The sequence below is a fragment of the Ornithorhynchus anatinus genome, chromosome 3, assembly GCF_004115215.2.
Source record: "Ornithorhynchus anatinus isolate Pmale09 chromosome 3, mOrnAna1.pri.v4, whole genome shotgun sequence".
NCBI lineage: Eukaryota > Metazoa > Chordata > Mammalia > Monotremata > Ornithorhynchidae > Ornithorhynchus > Ornithorhynchus anatinus.
In genome coordinates, this window is record NC_041730.1 from 114,592,521 (window position 1) to 114,614,505 (window position 21,985).

At 48.5% G+C, this 21,985-nt stretch overlaps 1 protein-coding gene across 6 annotated transcripts in view; it reads right to left on the reverse strand.

The window, feature by feature from the left end:
- The window catches only part of ZMIZ1 (zinc finger MIZ-type containing 1), a 485,263-nt gene that overhangs the window by 309,251 nt on the left and 154,027 nt on the right, over positions 1–21,985 (reverse strand). For 5 of the 6 annotated variants that reach the window (XM_029061647.2, XM_029061650.2, XM_029061652.2 and 2 more), the window contains one exon: positions 10,274–10,358. The gene's annotated coding sequence lies outside the window, so the exon portion shown is untranslated. Of the gene's footprint in view, positions 1–10,273; positions 10,359–13,831; positions 13,899–21,985 lie in introns of those variants that run through there. The other variant, XM_029061649.2, reaches the window with a different exon arrangement.

The following is a 21,985-nucleotide window of genomic DNA, read 5'->3' on the forward strand; positions in this document are numbered from 1 at the left end:
CCCATTTTACAGATGAGGGAACAGAGGCACAGAGAAGTTATGTGACTTACCCAAGGTCACACAGCAGACAGGTGGCGGAGCAGGGATTAGAACCCATGACCTCTGACTCCCAAGCCCGTGCTCTTTCCACTAAGCCACGCTGCTGCTGTTTATTGGGTGCTTACTGTGTGCAGAGCACTGTGCTTAGCACTTGGGGGAGTACAAAACAAGAGACATGTTCCCTGCCCAAAACAAGCTTACAGTCTAGATGGGAAGAGTGTTAACGGTGAGTTTTGACCAAATTTAGCTCATGGTTCAGTCAGGATAAAGCCATCCACTGAACAGTCGGTATTCTTCTTTCCTCAGTTGGGATCCAGCCAACCTCTGAACAGTGAACACTCACCTTTCCACTGATAAATTGTGATCCCAAGCAGCAGACACACTCAAGGTACCGCTTCTAGACTGTAAACTTCTAGACGGTGAGCTCCTTGTGGACAGAGAACATGTCCACCAACTCTTATACTGAACTCTCCCAAACAGTACAGTTGTCTGCACACAGTCAGTGCTCAACAAATACGACGGACTGACTGGATTAGAGAAGTGATGTAAAAGAAAGTTGACAAAGCAGTAATTTAGGGGTTGAGTGACGCCCAAATGCATAATCCCAGTGGTCTCTTAGAGTTCAAGGGATCATTAATTTCAGAGAAGTCATTCTAGACTGAGGTAGTTCTGTATTTGAAAAACAGAGGTAAAGATAGAGACAGAGAGAGAAAAAGAGGGAGAGGAGAAAGAAAGAGAGACAGCTTCTGACTTTGCCATATACCAATCTCTTCAAATCTCGACTTCTCATTCCTGGCAATATTGCTCACTTTACACTATTCAGACCACTCTACAGAGGCACAGCGATTTGGATAACGGTGATCTGAGAAGCAGTGTGGCTTAGTGGAAAAAGCACAGGCGTGGGATCCAGAGGTCTTGGGTTCTAATCAAGCTCTCCATCCCCTTGCCCCCTCCTACCTCACCTTCTCTCCTTCTAGCCCAGCCCACACTCTCCACTCCTCTGCCGCTAACATCCTCACTGAGCCTCGTTCCCACCTGTCAAGTCGTCGACCCCTGGCAACATCTTACCTCTGACCTGGAATGCCCTCCCTCCTCACATCCACCAAACTCTCTTCCCCTCTTCAAAGCCCTACTGAGAGCTCACCTCCTCCAGGAGGCCTTCCCAGACTGAGCCCTCCTTTTTCCTCTGCTCCTCCTCCCCTCCCCATCGCCCCGACTTCCTCCATCTGCTCTACCCCCTTCCCTGCCCCACAGCACTTGTGTATATTTGTACGTATTTAATAATAATGTTGGCATTTGTTAAGCGCTTACTATGTGCAGAGCGCTGTTCTAAGCGCTGGGGTAGATACAGGGTAATCAGGTTGCCCCACGTGAGGCTCACAGTTGATCCCCATTTTACAGATGAGGGAACTGAGGCACAGAGAAGTGAAGTGATTTGCCCACAGTCACACAGCTGACAAGTGGCAGAGCCGGGAGTCGAACTCATGACTTCTGACTCCGAAGCCCGGGGTCTTTTCCACCGAGCCACACTATTATCCTACTTATTTTATTGATGATGTGTATATGTCTATAATTCTATTTATCTATTTTGATGCCATTGATGCCTGGTTACTTGTTTTGTTTGATCGTCTGCCTCCCCCTTCTAGACTGTGAGCCCGTTGTTGGTGTTGTCGAACTGTACTTTCCAAGCCCTTAATACAGTGCTCTGCACACGGTAAGCGCTCAATAAATATAATTGAATGAATGAATGATTGAATAATCCCAGCTCTGCCATTTGTCAGCTGTGTGACTTTGGGCAATTCAGTTAACTTCTCTGTGCCTCAGTTACCTCATCTGTTAAATGGGGATTGAGACTGTGAGCCCCACGTGGGACAAGCTGATTTCCTTGTATTTACCCAGCACTTAGAACAGTGCTTGGAATACTTATTATTATTAATGGTCTAAATGGACCCCAACACCTTGCAATTCAAGCAGATAAGACTTGGAAGGGTGAGAAGAATAGAAGAGGGGAGGGAAATGACATGCAGAAGAAAAGTGAACTGTCAATTACCAAGGTCCAGAAGTTCTGTGCAAAGCCAATTCAAAATGGGAGAAGGATCAGGGAACAGAAAACAATATAACAAAATAATAATTATGGTATCTGTTAAGCGCTTACTTTGTGCCAAGCACTGTTCTAAACACTGGAGTAGATACAAGGAAAATAATAATAATAATTATGGTATCTGTTAAGCGCTTACTTTGTGCCAAGCACTGTTCTACACACTGGAGTAGATACAAAGTAATCAGGCTGTTCCCCCATGGAGCTCCAAGTCCTAATCCCCATTTAAAAGATGAGGTAACTGAGGCACAGAAAGGTTAAGTGACTTGCTCAAGGCCACAAGGCAGACAAGTGGCTGAGCTGGGATTCAAATCTAAGTCCTCTGACTCCCAAGCCTGTGCTCTTACCACTAGGACACGCTGCTATAATGGTATCTTTTAAGTACTTATTATGTGCCAGGCACTGTACTAAGCGCCGGGGTGGATATATGCAAATCGGGGAGAAGACACCCAAGAGGAATGGGAGCTGGGTTAGGAGCAGTGGGAAAGCCTCTCCCCTCTAAGTCACCACTCCTCCCACTCAACTAGGCTGAAACAGCTCCCATAAAGAAGCTCGTAGGAGGACACATAGCTTCTGTGTATACATTCTGTTCTTAAAATAATAGGTGGCTAATGAAGATATGTCTTCTCTTTCCTCCCTCCCCGAGGAAACTTTTGGATGAACTCCAGCTGAACCCACATCTTTCGGCTCCAACTCAGGATCCTCACCAAATACGAGCCACTGGGCTGCTAATGGAGTAACTCCACTCTATCGGTGGATGATATTTATTGAGCACTTGCTGTGTGCAGAGCACTGTCCTAAGCACTTGGGAGAGTACAACACGAGACAACTGATGGACTCATTCCCTGCCCACAGCGAGCTAAACGGAAGCAGGCAGGCTGGTTGAAACACAACTTTTGGGTTGCATTTCCAGCCTCGCTTCGAACTGCCTGCCCTTCGTTCGGGCAGCTTCGATCTCCCCATCTTTAAGGGGGAAGGTGGCTAAGACGGTCAGAACAGCAAGGGGAAATACAGTGACAATATGCTCATCGTGGACAGGGAGTGTGTCTACCAACTTGGTTATACTGTTATATTGTACTCTCCCAAGTGCTTAATACAGTGCTCTGCACACAGTAAGCGCTCAATAAATTCGATTGATGGTCACGGAGAAGGTCCAACAAACAACCGTATTTACTGAGCGCTTACTAGATGCAGAGGACTGTACTAAGCCCTTGGGAGAGTACAATACAACAGAATTAGCAGACACGTTTCCCGCCCGTACCGTGAAAATCTGAGAAGTTTGATGAGTTCCTGAGGTATCAATACCCGGAATCGCCAAGTACAATTCCCCTAGATTGTAAGCTCGTTATGGGCAGGGAACAGGTCTGCTAATTTGACTGTACTGTACTCTTCCAGGCGCTTACTACAGTGCTCTGCACACATTAAGCACTAAAGTCAATTGATTGATTGAACAACATAGAGATTTGCTGCTCCCCAACTGTCCGTCCGCAAAGCGTTTGGGAAAATCCACTGGCCGAGCATCTTCATCGCCAAACCCCTTGCCGACCACCCAGACCTTGACTGTTTCTCAGTGACTGTTGTCATTGTTGTTCTTTCCTCTGCGACCCAGACTTTACCAGAACATGCCAGTTCCTGGTTTCCCAGAACAGTTTATAAAAGGGTCTCTGAGAACAATCCGTTTCTGATAACTAAAAGAACACTTTGGACAGATAAACAAGAAGAAAAAGAAGAAAAATGCTGCCCGTTTGCCAAAAAAAATCTGTTTGTTTTTATCCACCCCACCCCCACTCCCCAAATAAAGTATGATCACAAAAGATCTGATTACTTCTGGGAAAAGTTTGCCCTAACCATGTAAAGGCAAATAGGCACAACTCAACTACCTTTTCACACAGCCAAAGAAAGCGCTTCAGACACTTCCCACATAATAATAAAATGAAGGAGCCTAATTATTATGCACTTAATATGTATTATGCACTTAATATGGGGAAGCAGCGTGGCTCAGTGGAAAGAGCCTGGGCTTCGGAGTCAGGGGTCATGGGTTCGACTCCCGGCTCTGCCACTTGTCAGCTGCGTGACCGTGGGCAAGTCACTTAACTTCTCTGTGCCTCAGTTACCTCATCTGTAAAATGGGGATTAACTGTGAGCCTCATGTGGGACAACCTGATTACCCTGTATCTATCCCAGTGCTTAGAACAGCGCTTAACAAATACCAACGTTATTATGATTATTGTTCTAAGCTCTGGGGTAGATATACAAGTTAATCAGATTGGACACAGTCCCTGTCGCACATGGGGTTCACACTCTTACCGTGTGCAGAGTACTGTACTAAGCGCTTGGGAGAGTACAATACAACTCTCATCCACAAGTTGTATGGAGTGGGATGCACATTAATTCTCTGCAACGGTGAGCAGAGTAGAGTGCACATGTAACCTTCAAAGCAGGAGCCCCCCACCCCAAAACCACAAGCTTCGATTGTGTCCGTGACCACATGGGACAAAGCCTCTCTTTTGTGAGAAAGTGAGCAGGCTTGAGCTTACCGTCAGGGGTAGAGACGTTTAGTACAGAGGTCCGGACTCTGCTGTGCTGAGACTTTCCCAAGGTGACAGGAACCATGTCGGACACTCGACCCTCGGGAGCTTCGCTCTCCGTAAGCTCCTTGTGGTCACGGAATGTGCCTGTTTATTATATTGTACTCTCCAAGCGCTTAGTACAGTGCTGTGCACACAGTAAGCGCCCAATAAATACAATTGGCTGACTGACTCCTCCCTCGCCACCCCTGACCTGCTCCTCTTGAATGACTGAACCGCTGGAAGCCCTGCCCCTCAAGTAACTGGGCTGTGAAACGCACCGGCAAACAATCCGTCAGTCAGAAGTAAACTCTTCCGAGTCATAAAGCCACTTGGCCTCGTGCGTGTGGTCCAAGGGCTCTGTGATGGGGTGACCGGCCTTATTTACATTTGGGGATCCCACAGAGAGACTCCAGCCGGGTTGGCGCATCGCTCCAAGCTAACAGCAGTGGCATTCTGCTGTCTACTAGTACGATTCCAAAGCAGCTTCCAAATGCACTGGGGTCCCCTTAAAATCATTCCTGGAGGAAAGGGTTATCTGGATGGCTGCCTCCGCTCCGGCATATATCTCTGTCCATCTGGGAAAACCCGGTTCAAATAGATTACTCAAGACAGAAAGCATTTCCCAGGACTACGCCCAGGTTCTTCTATCCTCGCCAGTCGAAGGTTCAGACTCCGCAGGATCCACGGAGAGAATTCACTCGCCCAGGTCCGGCCGTTAGACGCTCGCCAGCGGCCACGGACGACAACCCGTGACTCTCCTCCTCCACCCTGGGCAGAATCAGAAGGAACTGGCATCGCCTAGCGGAGGAAGCAGGGGCCTGGGAGTCAGAGGATCTGATTTTCAATCCTGGTTCTGCCATTTGGCTGCTCTGTGACCTTGGGCAAGTTGCTTCGCTCTGCCTCAGTTACCTCACCTGCAAAACGGGCTTAATCTTTGTGAGCCCCATGTGGGGGACATGGACTGCATCCAACCTGATTAGCTTGCATTTACTCCAGCGCTTAGTACAGTGCCCGGAATACAGTGCTCGGCACACAATAAGCGTCAATAAATACGACTGAATGAATATAGCAAGCACTTAAATAGCATTTAAAAAACCCAACTGGACATAAGCTTCCTTAGAGGGAGAATTCTGGGGTCCTATGCCAGGGGGAACGAGGGAGTCTGTAGGATGTCGTTCCCTAGAAATGGAGGATATTCACTTGTTTGTTCACGATGGTGTGAGATAAACCAAGGTGGGTGAACTGGATTAGGGTCTAGTTCGTTCTAGTCGATGGCCACGTGACCACTGGCCAATGGCCTCTCTAAGCCATAGTGTTTGGTTTATCCGCTGACCCTTTCAGAGGACGGAACACTACATTATGGATTTTTTTTTTAAGTACTTACTAAATGTCAAGTGCTGGCGTAAATACAAGTTAATCAGGTCAGACTCAGTCCCTGTCCCACGTGGGGCTCCCAGTCTACGTAGGAGGCATTCTGCTGTCTATTAGTATGATTCCAAAACAGCTTCCAAAGGCACTGAGGTCCCTTCAAAATCATTCCTGGAGGAAAGGGTTAGTTATCTGGACGGCTGCCTCCACTCTGGCATATCTCTCTGTCTCTCTGGGAAAACCCGGTTCAAATAGATCACTCAGGGCAGAAAGCTTACATTTTATAGGTGAGGAAACTGCTAAGCCCAGAGAATTTTAAGAACTGAGGCTTCAAAAATTTAAGCAATTTGCCCAAGGTCACACAGCAGGCAAGTGGTAGAGTGGGATTAGAACCTAAGTCCTCCGACACCGAGTCGAGGGCTCTTTTCCGTAGGCCACACGGCTCCTCTGGAGGATGACAGGGACACACCTCTCCCCAGTAGTTTTGGAAGGGCTCTCAGGTCCCCAAGGTCACTCCAGCCTCACTCCAGGCTGTTTAATCGATCGACGATTTGCGAAGCGGTACAATCGCCGATCTCTCTTCCGATCGCCACACGAATCTCCTGTAGAAATTCTCCGAAAGGGCTTAAGGGCAGTGGTCTAATCCCCCTTCGAGTTGGAAAACTTAGCCAAGAGACACGGAATCGGCATCGCTGCCCGTCAAGGGACATTTTGCTTCTCAGCTGGGGCCCTGGTCGGGCTCTCTTCCCTTCCTTCTGCTCTCTCCACTTCCAGGACTCTCCACCTCTCACTCTCCTCCTCCCATTTCTGAAATGAGTTCCAAGAAGTATTTACCAACCCAGTCATCCAGAATGCTGAGTGTGACCTTTGGCAACTCACTTCACTTCTCTGGGCCTCAGTCACCTCATCTGTAAAATGGGGATTGAGATTGTGAGCCCCACATGGGACAGGGACTGTGTGCAACCCGATTTGCTTGTATCCATTCCAGCGCTTAGTACAGTGCCTGGCACACAGTAAATGCTTAACAAATACCATTATTTTTTATTTATTTTTTTTTTTACATTTATTCAGGCCCACTGGAGCCTGACACCGTGAGCCACTCCAGGGGAAAATGGGGTGAAATAAACCAGAGGTGCATGCCGTTCCGCTGATCCCGCGATCAGAAGCAGCATTTCTGCGTGATCTTAACCACAGATCTCCGGAGCCAAACTGCCTCTGAGGAGCACACAAAGCGACAGCAAGACTTCAAACCTGGCTCCGCACTTTAGTCTCCTTAGACTGCTCGGCTTTTGTTTGCATTACATTGGTTTGCCAGAGGACAGCTGTCCAGTCAGAACGGAGCATGCCGCATGCAGAAACTGAGCTGTTAAGATCATGTGAACAAAGCAAGATCCCCTCTTCTCTCCCCAACCCCCTCCCGCCCTCCCCCACAAATGTTCAGTTTACAGCAGCTTACATCCCACCACGTGATATGCAATTCTTCCCACATTTATATGCATCAGAAACCCAAGAGAAGCGTGTCTTTCCTAGGCAAATACCACACAGACCCCTCAGACCAGTCTTTCAGTGGGAGTCAGGTTGACACGCCTCTATCCCTAGAGATGCTACATGTCTTTGATGGCAATACTAAAACAGGACTCTTTCTCTTTCTGTGCACATTTAAGAAACCTCTGGATATGCCACTCAATCAATGGTATTTGAACACCTACTGTGTGCAGAGTACTATACCGAGTGCTCGGTAGACATATATTGGTATTACAGAGATGGTAGACATATACACTGCCCATGAGCGGACAGTTACTGTTCCAGATCTAGTCCAAAATAAGCAAAATATCCCTGTGGCCTGAAGGCATAGAATCAATCAGTCAATCAATGGCATTTATTTAGTGCTTGCTGAGTACAGAGCACTGTACTAGGAGCTCTGAGCTTGCTGACAAAGTGCTGAACAGGTTTCTGAAAGGTCTGAGCCTGATGTCATTTCCATACTTCCTGGCTGAGGAACTGGGATTGGTGGACAGGGACCGGGAGGGCATCAAAAATGAAGCGGTGAAGAGTTTAGGCACTTGGGAGAGTACCATATAACAGAATTGGAATCGCGTTCCCTGCCCACAGGGAGCTTACAGTTTTGTGGGGGAGGCAGACAGTATTTAACTCTATAAATTGCAGATATGAACATAAGGACTGTGGGTGGGGCTGAGGGTGAGGTGAATATCAAGTGCTCAAAGGATATAGACCAAAGTGCAGAACTGATGCAGAAAGGGGGGGGGGGGGGGTCTCTCTCTCTGTCCATCCTGGGCCTGCCTTCCTAAAATGGAACCAGGTGTAAAGACTCAGATGGCAGAATGAGAGGCCCAGGACAAGTCCATTCAGGAGAAGGCTTTAGCTGCTTCAAGACATCCAGTGAGGGCCTCGTGCTTTCCCGTAGTCACCCTCTGGACCTCCGTGGGCTAGAGCCTATCAGAAAGTCCACTTCGTCCACCATTCCACAACACTCCAGCGGCTCTCAGTAGCTCTGGGCCCTCCGATTGGTCAGCTGGTGTTGACGCTTTCCTCCAGCAGCTTTGGCACTCTCCTTGGCCTGCGTTATTGCATTCCTCTGGGTAACCAGATCGGTCAGAGAGCTCGCCAAGCAGCATCTCACCAAGGCGGGTGCCCATCTCAGTTAAAGCTCTCTCCCTCCCTCGCCACCACACCCAACACCACCAATCCCAGCTAAATGCTCTGCCGGCCGGCAAGTGCCTTGGAGTGACAGAGGCTGGGCCCAAAGGAGAAAGCCTACTCCTGTTACGTGGCAAGCCTCTCCCAGCCGCCCGACAAATCCGGAGGCAGGAGGGGACAGGCGGTAAGGAGAGTACGCACGAGCTAGTGAGTGTTTGCAAAACAACCCCAGGTGGCAGAGCACCAAGCAAACTGCCCAGCTGGGGCACACGGGAAAATGGCGGCCCCCAGCTCCCCTCACTTGTTGCATGGCCTACTGGTTCTAATCCCAGATCTCCCACTTGTCTGCTATAACCTGGGGAAAGTCATTTCACTTCTCTGTGCCTCGGTTCTCTCATCCATAAAAAAGGGGATTGAGACTGTGGGACAGGAACTGTGTCCAAACCCCATCTGCTTGTATCCGCCCCAGTGCTTAGTACAGTGCTTGGCACATAGTAAGAGCTTAAGTAAAATTATTATTACTATCATTAGCCGTGTCATTGGGGCCGTTTCCATCACTGGCGGATTTGGCGGGGCGGGGCAGAACCATTCCCCTCCCTGGAAGCCAGTGGCATTACAACCGCCTCCCGGCCAAGCCAACAAAAGCTGGCTTTATGAAGGATTCATTTTCCGCTGAAAGGAGGGAGAAGTGAGGCTGTGTGAGGCTGTGTGTGTGAGAGAAAAGGAGAGAGACACTGAGCACACAGGAAGGACAGCGGGTGTGTCTGTGCATAGGCATGTTTAAGCAGTAACTCCCATTTAGCAAAAACCCACTCCTGCCTAGCAAGCGCCCCCTCTTTCCCCCACCTAAGTGCCTCCCTGAAAGGTTATCGTTTATCGGATCCCAGAGAGGCCGGCCCTGTGCCAGAGCACTCTGCGGGAACGGGAGAATCTTCCACCTTATGGAGACGCGGCACTATAAATACCACCGGCAGATAGACGGGCTTGTGTTTGGTTTCTCCCCTGCACTTGCCTTTAAAGGGATCGCCGCTGTAACGCCGGGAAGGAATTCATTAACCACTTGATTTCCTTCTCCCCGCCCACCCCACAATGAAAATCAGAGAAATGAGAGCAGAAGAAGGATTTCAGGAAATTCCCCCCTAACAGACGGGGGGGGGGGGGGGGGTAAGGGAGGAACACGTGCTTCTGGAAATCTCCGGTTGTGATTTGTGCAGCGAATGCAAATGTGCATGTGTAGAGAACAGATGGAGCAAGACACTGCTCCATCCAGTGACGGGAAGAGCTGCCCGGCCAGGCGTCCGGGTCAGAGATGCTGGCTGCTGGGGGTGGGGGCGGGGGACGGGGACGGGACTGACAATCCTGCCTCCTACTCTCTCACTTTGTTTCCACTGCTGCCCTGGCGGACGCGGGTTTTGCCGTTTTCAGAAAATGTGGAGTTTCTTCCAGACAAGCGGAGACGCCTCAGGGGCGAGGCCCATGGGTAAAGACGAGATCAAGCGGCAGCCTGATCCTGGGGCCAAGAGGAGGAAGTGGCCCTTACCTGAGTGATCCACAAATCGCTGGGACCCCAACCGCTCGGAAGCCGTTCCGCAGGACAAGGAGACTCTCACAGAAGCTCCATTCCCCTAAAACAAAAAGGTGACAGGATTGGTGGGTTATACCTCCTGGAAGCTCTCCCTCTGTGCTTCTTCACAAGCCCCTGAGCTGTCTGGACGGTTCTATCTCCCCCCGCCTCCGCCCCCATTCCAACCCAGTAAGCCCCAGTGCCAGATCCATTCTGGCAGGTTTCAGGCAGAAAAAAAGCATTCACAAAAGAGAGGGGCCTGAATGACAGAGCGAGCCCACGAAGGGGGAACAATCAAATCAATCAATGGTATTTATTGAGCACTCCCTGTGTGCAGAGCACAAATAATAATGGTACTTGTTAAGCACTTACTATGTGGCAAGCACCGTTCTAAGCATTGAGGTAGATACAAGTTAATCAGGATTGTCACAGTCCCTGTCCCACATGGGGCTCACATTCTTTATTCCCATTTTACAGATGAGGTAACTGAGGACTAGAGAAGTGAAATGACTTGCCCAAGCCACGCTGAAGACATGTGGCAGAGCCGGGATTAGAACCCGGGTCCTTCTGGTTCCCAGACCTGTACTCTATCGCTTGGAAAAATACTTTACAGTAGGTAGACCCGATCCCTGTCCTCAAGGAACTACAGTCTAGTAGTAATAGTAATAGTATTTATTAAGTGCTTACTGTGCAGAACACGTACTAAACACTGGGAAAGGAAAATACAGGTGAAAAATAGGCACTGTCTCTGTTCCTAGGGGGATTCTATCCTAAGAGTCCAGTAGGGGAGACAGACATTAAAATAATTTACAGGTGAGGGGAAGCAACCAACTGTGAGGATAGGTATAAGGATAAGTACATTTGGGTCGATCAACAGCATCCCAAATTACAAACGGTTCACGCCAAACGCCCATCAAGCCACCAGCACCCCTGCTCTCACTGAGATCGGCCTGGCATTATCAGAGGGTTAAGACTGTTTGACAACAAAGTGTGAAAGTTTGGGACGTGAAGTTTGGCTATTACCAAGTAGCTCACTCAAGACAGCAGGGTTTGTGGCAGAGAGGGAAAAAAGGCTTTATGTGAATGATCCCAGGATCAAATTTTCCATCTGAAAATACTGCAGGTTCTCTAGCTCTGAGGAGACCAAGCACTGAACATAAGAAGCTGAAGACCTGTGAGTGGGAAAGGAGAGTTCAGCCTTCAGGGTGCTGCTGAAGAAATCACTCAAGTTTTATGAAGCTGCTCCATATGTGAGCAGGTTTCCTTCCTAACAGGGGCCATGGGTCTATGGGTTTTGGATTTTGGCAGAAGGCGTGGGTGGAGAGAAGGGGAAAGGGAGGGACAAAGAGGAAAGGGGCAAGGGTGTCCAGGCGCCATCTCACTTCCTACCGAATCAATCAATCATATTTATTGAATGCTACTGTGTGCAGGGCACTGTACTAAGGGCTTGGAAGAGTACAGCACAATATAGCAGACACATTGCCTGCCCACCAATTGGTGAAATCACCAATCAGTGATATTTATTGAGTGCTTCTGTGCAGAGCAAATAGTTGGAAGAGTACACTAGAGTTAGTATAGTCATGGTCCTTAAATAGCTTATGTCTAGCAGAAGAGACAGACACTAAAATGAACAACAGGATGGGGGCCTTCTGCTTTAAGGGGAATCAATTTCTCACATACACATCCTCCCTCCTAAATGTGTTACGTTTCTGTCAGGTGAACGATAATAATAACAATAATAATAATTATGATATTCGTTAAGCGCTTACTATACGCCAGACACTGTTCTAAGGGCTGGGGTAGATACAAGATAGGCGGATTAGACACAGTCCCTGTCGCACACAGGGCTCACAGTCTTAATTTCCCTTTTATAGATAAGCATATGGGACATGTAACCTAATGGAAAGAGCCTGGGCCCAGACGTCAGAGGAGCTGGGTTCTAATCTAGGTTCCGCCACTTGGCTGTGTGACTTCGGGCAAGTCACTTAGCTTATCCTTGTCTCAGTTACCACGCTAGTAAAATGAGGATTAAAAAAACCCATTCTCCCTTCCTGTTAGACTGCGAGCCCCACCTGGGTTAGGGACGGTCTCTGATCATATTGCACTCTGCTTCCCCTAACGCTGAGTCCACGGTTTGGTACTTAGTAAACATTTAACATATAGTACAGTTATTAATAATGAAAACAGCCACGCCAAGATAGTCAGGTGATGATCAACAGAAAATGTGTTCCAAGTACTTTCTTCCAGGCATTAAATGTCACTCAAAGGATCGATAGCACCTACAGCTCAGTGTACAGAGAAGGAACCCTGAGCCTGCCCCTCTGTCAGACAAGGTCAATGGTGCCTGGGGTAGGGGGGGTGGGGTGCCTGGGCAGGTCCCAGTCCTCTCTTAGACCACTGTACTAAGCACTTGGGAGAGGACAATACAACACAATTAGTGGACACATTCCCTACCCGTAACAAGCAGGAACCTCATCCTCACCAGCACCGAGAATGAACGTTGGGGGCATGAGGAAGGAAAGGGGCTCTGCCGGGGGGGGGGGGGGCACAGAAACCAAACCCCCCGAGGAGGAGAAGATGGCGTCAGCACGGCTCCCTGGGTGGCTACAAGGGGGCGGCTGACCGGTCCGAGGCCACTGACCCATTCTCTCACTGAGTGATTCTCCGGAGGGGCGCAGGGGAGTGACAGAGCAGAAGCCCGTATTCTACTACCAAACTGTGGCGAACCAAAAATATCAGCGGTATTAATTTAGCAGTTACTATGTGCAGAGTACCGTACTAAGCGCTTGGGAAAGGGATAATAATAATGACGACGGTATCTGTTCAGTGCTTACTGTGTGCCAAGCACCGTTCTAAGCACGGGATAGAGACGAGGTTATCGGGTTGTCCCACGTGGGGCTCACAGTCTTAATCCCCATTTTACAGATGAGGTAACAGAGGCACAGAGAAGGGAAGTGACTTGCCCAAAGTCACAGCTGACAATGATAACGATGGCATTTGTTAAGCGCTTACTATGTGCAAAGCACCGTTCTAAGCGCTGGGGAAGGATACGAGGTAATCGGGTTGTCCCACGTGGGGCTCACAGTCCCCATCCCCATTTTACAGATGAGGCAACTGAGGCACAGAGAAGTGAAGTGACGGGCCCAAAGTCACCCAGCTGACAAGTGGCGGAGCCGGGATTACAACCCACGACCTCTGACGCAAGCCCGAGCTCTTTCCGCTGGGCCACGCTGCGAGACAGCAGACACATTCTCTGCCCTCAGCGAGCTTACAGTCTAGAGGAAGCGATGGAAATCGCAGATCGCCAAACGCTGTCTGGGTGATTTCCACCTCTGTACTCTTTCCCAGCACTTAGCGCAGGACTCCGTGCCCGGTGAGCGCTTAATCGATACCATTCCTACCACGACCATCCCCGGACTGTTGGAAACCAGAAGCTGCAGCCCTCACACCTCCCACCAGCCCTTCGCTCAGCGGCCAGCACTAAAACTTAGTTAACTGAGCCCTCTATGGGTTTAGTTCATTTTTGCAACTCACCAACCGGCTTGCGCGGTCCTTAGTCCGCAGAGGACTTGAACTTCGCAGCCCAGTCGGAGACAGGGTACTTCAGTGACCTCCAGGGCTCCGTTCGGAGCTGAGGTAACGAGAAACTGCGGCAGAACGGAGACCTCGACCCAGCTGCATGGTGCTGGACCCGGAAGGGCGGAGAAGAGGAGGGAGAAGCATTCCTGAGACAAGGTTCTCTCCACTCGATCCTCATTGCCCTGCCAAACCTCTAAGAGTCGCCCCCGGTCAGTCCCCTCTTTTGTTTTTTTTTTTAAAGTGGCATCTGTAACACACCTCTACGTTCATCCATTCAGTCGTATTTATTGAGCGCTTACTGCGTGCAGAGCGCTGTACTAAGCACTTGGAAAGTACAATCTGGCAACAGATAGAGATAATCCCTACCCAACAACGGACTCACAGTCTAGAAAGGGGAGACAGACAACAAAACAAGTAGACAGGCATTAATGACATCAAAATAGGTAAATAAAATTATAGATATATACACATCATTAATAAAATGAATAAAATAATAAATATGTACAAATATACACAAGTGATGTGGGGTGGGGAAGGGGTTAGAGCCGAGGAAGGGAGGAGAGGCAATGGGGAGGGGAGGAGGAGATGTTCTAAGTGCTTGGTAGATACAATTTAATCGGGCCAGATTCAATTCTCACCCACGTGGGGCTCAAAGTCTAGGTAGGAGGGAGAACCTGATTTTTTTTTACGGTATTTGTTAAATGCTTACGTGTGCCAGGCACTGTTCTAAGTGCTGGGGTAGACAGGATAATCAGATTGGAAACAGTCCCTGTCCTACATGGGGCTCACAATCTTAATCCCCATTTTGCAGTTGAGGAAACAAGTGCAGAGAAGTTAAGAGACTCGCCCAAAGACACCCAGCAGGCATGTGGCGGAGGCGGGATTAGATACCAGGTCCTCTGGCTCCCAGTGCTCTGGCTTCATCCACTACTGGAACCCTCCTTTCCAGAGAGAGGGACCTCTCTCTCCTGAAACTGTGCCTGGGGAGGCACAAAGAGATCCAGCTTGTTCCAATCAATCAATCAACCATTGTTATTTGAGCACTGTTTGGTTTTTCAAATACTATTTAATAATAATGTTGGTATTTGTTAAGCGCTTACTACGTGCCGAGCACTGTTCTAAGCGCTGGGGTAGACACAGGGGAAGCAGGTTGTCCCACGTGGGGCTCACAGTCTTAATCCCCATTTTACAGATGAGGTAACTGAGGCACAGAGAAGTGAAGTGACTTGCCCAAAGTCACACAGCTGACAAGTGGCCGAGCCGGGATTCGAACCCATGACCTCTGACTCCAAAGCCCACGCTCTTTCCGTATTTATTGAACATTTACTGTGTGCAGAGCACTTCACTTAGCACTTGGGCAATACAATACAACAGAGTGGGTAGACGTGATCCCTGCCTACATGGAGCTTGCTTAGAGTCCATCCATTCATTCAATCATATTTATTGTGCGTTTACAGTGTGCAGAACACTGTACTAAGCACTTGGCAAATGCAATTCAGCAACAGAGACAATCCCTGCCCACAAGGGGCTCAAAGTCCAGAAACAGAGAATGTGTCTGTCTCTAGAGCAATTAATTAATAGTACTTACTGAGTACTTATTGTGTGCTAAGTACTGTACTAAGTGCTTGGGAAAGTATTACAACAGAGTTGGTTTATGAAATCCCTGCCCATAAGGAGCTTACGATTTCTTCTTCGAAGACTTGACTTCTTATACCCTCCCCTGAATTCAATCCTGAGCTGCCTCAGCACTTAGTTCAGGGTCTGACATACATTAAGCACTCAAATTCCACATTTATAATCAACTGTTGGTAGTTATTCAAAGTCTTACTGTGCACAGCACACCGTATTAAGTGCTTAAGAGAGTTGGTAGACAAAATCCCTGCCCACAGGCAGCTTATAGCCTAGTAGGGGAGACAGACAATAAAACAAATTACAGGAAGGGGAAACAACCGAGTGGAAAGACACGGACATGAGTGCCGTAGGGATGGGGTGGAATGAGAGTATCAAAGTGCTTGGGGTACGAACATGAGCAGAGATCTCTGGTCAGCCTGAGTTTACAAGTTATATCTGAGGAACCCGGCCCAAGGTGACTCTCCGAGCCCTTAGCATCGCCATCTTGGACAAGAGTTGCATCAAGTGTCTGGTAAGGGCTTTATACTAATAATAATAATTGTATTTGTTAAGTGTTTACTATGTGCTAGACACTATACTAAGCAGTGGGGTAAATACAATGTAATCAGTTTGGACATAGTCTTAATCCCCATTTTACAGATGAGGTAAATGCGTCACTTCCCGGCTCCAGGTCAGGCAGCAGACATGTGGCAGAGCCGGGATTAGAAACCAAGTCCTTCCGACTCCCAGGCCCAAATTCTACGCAGCAGGCCACGCTGCGGCTTGGTGATGGACACCCGGTGCAGAGGCAGGATTGAGAGGGCAAGGGCAGCCCGGGGCAGCTTGGAGCAGTGAGGAAAGACTTAGTGGGCCAGGCCTGGAGAGAGGCCATCTGGGCTCCAGTGTGCAGAACAAAGGAATAGAGTCTCCTCCATTCCCACAGAAAGCATCAGGGGTGGGAGAGATGAAGCCCTCCTCTTCTCAGCTCTGGGATCTGGCCTTCCCAGCCGGCAGCTGCTGATCGGCAGGAACATGGGCGTCTGTCCCCCAAGGACACCCACCCCAGATGACCTAGTTGGCTGTGGAGATGAGGAGACAGAAGGGGAAAGGAAGGCTTCATCTCAACTCCCGTCACACCATTCTGGAAGGGACCTCTTCTTGCCAGTTTTCGGCTGGGGAAAAGGGCTGGGTGATCTGCCCAAGGTCCACCCAGAGAGAAATGAACAAATCTCCAATAAATCCAGGACTATGTTGTCCAGAACAGAATACTAGAAGGAAAATTAGGAGTAGAGGGTAGATGGGAAGGAGCGATATTATCGACATCATTTGTAACAATGATTACAGGATATGTTAAGTGCCTTTTTATGGTATTTAAGTGCTCACTACGTGCCAGGCACTGTACTGAGCACTGGGGTAGATACAAGTTTATCGGATTGAACACAGTCCCCGGCCCACATAGGGCTCACAGTCTTAATCCCCATTTTACAGATGAGGGAACTGAGGCATAGGGAAGCTAAGTCACTTGCCCAAGGTCACAGAGCAGACATGTGGCGGAACTGGGACTAGAAACCAGGTCTCTCTGACTCTTAGGCCCTTGCTCTATTCATTCATTCATTCAATCGTATTTATGAAGAGTTTACTGTGTGCACAGCACTGTACTAAGCGGGGTTGGGAAAGAACAATACAACAATAAACAGTGACATTCCCTGCCCACAACTTATTTGGCCATGCTTGTAGATTACATGGGCCCCTTCTCCTCTTCCTTCCTCTTGCAGCCTGCTCTTTTGACTATTCAGTGCTTGCTAGTTCCAAACCAAATGGTAGGAAAGAGCAGGAAGGGGAAGGCAAACTCAGATTTCTCCATTCCTTCCTTTAGTAGCCCCTCTGTGGAAAATCTGTGTGGGAGAGGAGGGGCATTTCAACTGATTATCTTGCACCCACCCGAGTGTTTGGCAAATAGTAAACGCTTAAATACTGCAGTTATTATTATTACAGCTACCCATGTTCTCCATTTGCCCCCTTTTAACCAGAAATTCCAACTTGACTGGTTTGTCTTTAAGGATCCTTTCTGGGGTCAGGGGTAGCATAATCATTTCCACAAACCTATGAACCTGTCCTAAACTTCCTCTCCTCCCCTTTAGACTTGTAAACGCTCTGTGTGCAGGGAACGTGTCTACTGACTTTGTGGCTTTGTACTTTCCCAAGCACTTAGTAAGTGCTCTGCACATAGTAAGTGCTCAATAAATATCTTTGATTGACTGGAGTTGGCCCTATGAAAGTTCTCTCTCTCAACATGCTATTGTTAGGGAGACGGGGAGGAAGGAATCATTTACTTGAAGGTCAGGATGAGTCTCAACACTGAAATTTCCTTAGTTAAAATAAAGCTCTGTACAACAACACACCCCCTGCTCCCCCGCCCCCACTGGAGTTTTTAAAATGCTGAGCACATTTTACAAGTTGACATAATATAAAAATAGAACAAACCTATTTATGTCTCTTTGGCTGTTGGGTATCCACTCCCTCTCCCTGACCCCAAGGAGGGCAAAAGGAGAAAAAAAAAAAGCCAGGTAACGGGAGACCCTCAAAGAAAAAACCCTCCCACCCATGGGGTCGACAGTTGAAACGTAAGCCTCTGGAAGCCCAGCGAGAGTGGATGGAGCCAACAATTAGTACTCTTTCAACCCAGGGACCTCTCAGGGCAGAAGTTATAAGATAATTATGAAATCTTGGATGGGTTGAAATGGAAGACAAAGAGAAACTTGTTTCTCAGCAACCTGGAGCAGATCCCTCAGAATATGGTCAAAATTCCCAGGGGAAAGCTTGAAAAGTAAAAAAAAAAACAAAACAAAAAAACAATTAAAAGGACAGATGCGTGTCTCAGTATCACTTTGAGCCAAGTGATACAGACAGAAGCAGTATGGTCTAGTGAATAGTGCTGCATGTGCCTGGGAGTCGGAAGGACCTGGGTTCTAATCCCAGCTCTGCCGCTTGTCTGCTGTGTGACCTCGGGCAAGTCACTCAACTTCTCTGTGCCTCAGATCCCTAATCTGTAAAACGGTGATTAAGACCGTGAGCCTTACAAGGGATATGAATTGTGTCTACCCTTGTATCTACCCCAGCGCTTAAAACAGTGCCTGGCACATAGCAAGCATTTAGCGAATACCATTAAAAAAAAAGTGGCAACCAGATTGCTCATCTCCCTGATGCTCCCCTCTCTGCACTTACAGGCACGGCACGATTAGCAAGATAGGTTGGCATTTTCGTGCAATTTCACATAGCAAGCTCGGTAGATGGTGCGGCCCCCTTTTCTACGGTTTCACGGGGTAAGCTGACTTTCGGGCAATGTCAAGGAAAAACATTAAAAGTGAATTTCACACTCAGGAAAGCGGTTGGTTCAGGCCAGCCTAGACTGGAATTGACTAGCTTTCTCCTCCGCCTCCAGGGAGCAGAGCAGTCCCTCGCAAAAATTCCCAAAAGGGACAAAGCTCTCTGACCGCTGAGGCTGGCCTCGGATCACCTCTCCTCCACCCAGGCGGCTAACAGTGACCAAGAGGGGAGAGGTTTCCTCCCGGACCCGGCTCCACTGCACTCTCGTAGTCCCCTCTCCGCTCTTCCAATTCGAGGCTCCTGCTCCGCCCCCCCGCTGGAAACGGCAAAGAAAATCATCGCGAAAGAAAAACATCTCGGGGCCAGCGGTCAGAGAACTGCGGTTGAGAGGCGGAGGCGGCCTTTCTGTCATCACCCACGGTTCCAGCTTCTCCTGGGCTTCTTGCACTCAACAGATGTGTTCGCAGAGAAGGCGGAACAGGGGTTCTGGCGTGCCTGAATGCCGGGAGCACACGTGTGCGGACGCGTGCGGCTACGTGTGCTCTGGCATGGACCGGGTCAAGTGTGGGTAATAAAAAAACCTTATGAGTCTCCAAGAATTCTTCTTCAAGAAGAAAACTAATGACCTGGCTCCGAATCCCGGTCCACCCAGTGGCTGGGGCTGGGAGGAGAATCAGTGCATCGTGACCTGGAAGGAAAACGCTGCCCGTGAACCAGACACCACAGTGTGAAGAAGAGACCAGAGGGGTCTGCTCCCTTTCCTCGGTTTAGTCACACGCCCAGTCACCCTCGGTTTAGGTCATGAGCTCAAATGTCAGATGAAGATCTCATCATTAGGCACATAATCAACTAGGCATGTTTGGGCGTGTGCGAATTTCTCTCGAAAATACTACGACCACAATTAAAACCAGCCCTCTCCTGAACTACCGGCAGGAAGCAACACCCTTCTGGGAGCCGGGAGGGATCAAGGACGGTGGCCACGGTTCGTTGTCACCGATCTGCCCTTGAGGAAATGTTGAGCTGTGGAGCAGGCAACATCTAACTACCCGGAACATAACCCTGCTTCCAGACTGGGCTTCGTGGCCCGGGAGGCTCTGCCTTTGCCATCCTGTCCAGTGGCATTCCGCCCCAACCAAGTCAACCCTGTAAGGGATGGAGAGAGCCGCAGACGTCTGCTGTTCTCCTTCGGGGACTGTGTCTGCTGATTACGTTCATTCATTCGTTCCACGATACTTATTGAGCACAAAGCACTGAACTAAGCGCTTGGGAAAGTACGATATAACAAAGAACGGATGCACTCCCTGCCCACGACAAGCTCACAGTCTAGAGAAGGAGACAGACATTACTATACCTAAATGAATAAGTAAACAAATATCATATTATACTTTGCCCAGCACTTAATACAGTGCTCTGCACATAGTAATTGCTCACTAAATACCGCCGATTAAGCACACCTGCACATGCGCTCACAAATCCACATGGGAGGCAGGGTGATGGAAAAGAAAAATAAAATAATCAGAAATTGCCAAGCGCCCTACTGTCCCATTTCTTCACTCGTCCCTTCTGTGAACTCCCCCATCTCTGGGTCTATAACCACAAACAGGACACCAAGTTTGTGGGTTTTCAGGAGGCCCGAGGAGAACAGATTCCAGGATGTTGAGTTCTCCCCACCTACTCTATTTCCTTTTCCGCGTCAACTACACATCTACGTCTTGAGTGAGTCTTTACCCTCTAAGCATTTTGGTATTCATCCCACCACAGCACTTATGTGCATAGCTTTATGTACCTAAAATGCAAAAGGTCCCCTCCATAAAATAGGGGATAGGGGAACTGAGGGTTATATTTGGATTTGTACCCTTTATTCACCCCTCCCTCAGCCCCACAGCACTGTCATATCTGGACTTGATTTATACTCACGTCCAGCTCCACCTCTACACGGTAAACTTGCTGTGGGCAGGGAAGGTGTCTACCAACTCTGTTATCGTGCACGCTCTCAGGTGCTTAGTATCGGGCTCTGCATACAGCAAGCATTCAATAAATATTATTGGTAGATTTAATCTTGGGTGCTCTCCTACCCATCATTTATTTTAATGCCCATTTCCCTAGCTTAGTGCAGCGTACTGGACTAAGAGCTTGGGAGAGAACCTCCTTGAGGTCAGGGATTGTGTCTAACTCTGCTGTTAGTTATGCACTAATATATACAGCACTTGTGCATATGTACATATTTATCATTATAATTATAATTCTATTGATTTTTATTAAAGATGCGTATATATCTATAATTCTATTTATTTATAATGATGCTACTGATGCGTGTTTATTTGCTTTGATGTCTGTCTCCCCCCTTCTAGACTGTGAGCCCATTGTGGGCAGGGATTGTCTCTGTTTGTTGCTGAACGGTACTTCCCAAGCGCTTAGTACAGTGCTCTGCACACAGTAAGTGCTCAATACATACGGATTGAATAAATGCTTACTCTCACAGGTGCTTAGTACAGTACAGTGCTCTGCACAGATACTACTGACTGATTCACCCAGTCCAGCAACTAACAATTAAAAATGATTAAATAATGCTATTTGTTAGCTACTCACTATATGCTGAGCACTCTACTAAGCACTGGGGTAGATACAAGATCATCAGGTCAGACACATTCCCTGTCCCATTTGGAGCTAACAGCCTAAGGAGGAGGGAGAATAGGTAGAGAATCCCCATTTCATAATTGAGGAAACAGACGCTGAGAAGTGACTTGCCTAAGGTCACACAGCAGGCAAGTGGCAGAGCTGGGATCAGAACCCAGAGGCTTCTGATTCCCAGGCCTGGGCTCTTTCCACTACGCCACACTGCTTCTAGGATGCAGGAGAATGACTCGGCTGGGTAAAAGCCACGAGCCTACGGTGGTTGTTTTTTGCGGGAGGTTAATGGTATTTAAGTGCTTACTATGTGACAGGAACAGTACCACAAGTGCCGGGGTAGATACAAGCTAATAAGGTTGGACATGGTCCATGTCCCTCATGGGGCTCCCAGTCCTAATCCCCACTTTACAGATGAGGTAAGTGAGGCATGGAGAAGTAAAGTGATTTGCCCAAGGTCACACATCAGACAAATGACAGAGCTGAGATTAGAACTCAGGCTCGCCTAACTCCTAGGCTCATGCTCTATTCATTAGGCCACGG